Below are 736 nucleotides of genomic sequence, written 5' to 3'. Positions count from 1 at the left end.
GCCAAAGCGCGAGAGGAAAACCCGGAAACACATCATCGCCCTAGGGATGGGCGGGCTCTCACCGGAGGCGGGACTAAGGTTAGAGTGTATTCATTTCGGTGATTATTTTTATTAGAAGCTTGGAACCACTCGAGATTTATTCTAACGGTGAGCAATTATGTCATTAACCGGAAATTTGAACCTTCACCGGCCGACCGTATCATACAGCCGCGTCCGATCTGCGTTGCTGATCATGATAGGGCTGCTTGCTTCCGACCCATTAAGCCACCGTTGATACGCTATCGGTTCGCCATTCCAATGGACGATGGAGCAGATGGAGGGAGAGGTCGGGTTAAGCGTAATTGGGTGTACGTTCAATGATCAAGTTTTGGGAAGCATTGACCGCATTAACAGTTAGCCGTAGAGCAAAGGCATCAACGGATTGCATAGAAAATGATATTGCTTTTGGGTCGCAAATATTCATATTCATGTTTATTATCGCCTTAGCTAAGTTAGTTCTAGTCTTGTAACTAAAAACATGATTTGATGAACAAGTGTCGGTGAATAAACGGTTAATTTGAATTCAAAATGCCGGGGCGGTAACACTGGTCTTCACGTTCCTGAAGGGCATCTAGCAAAAAAGTACTGAAATCAGTTTTGTTTTTGGATGTTTTATAAAAAAATGATTCTAAACTCTGGTTCGTCTGATTATAATGATAAATAATCATAATGCTGTTTATCTACCATGATCGCAAGA

Source organism: Anopheles darlingi, chromosome 2, assembly GCF_943734745.1.
Source record: "Anopheles darlingi chromosome 2, idAnoDarlMG_H_01, whole genome shotgun sequence".
Taxonomy (NCBI): Eukaryota; Metazoa; Arthropoda; class Insecta; order Diptera; family Culicidae; genus Anopheles; species Anopheles darlingi.
Note: the sequence above shows the minus strand (reverse complement) of the source record.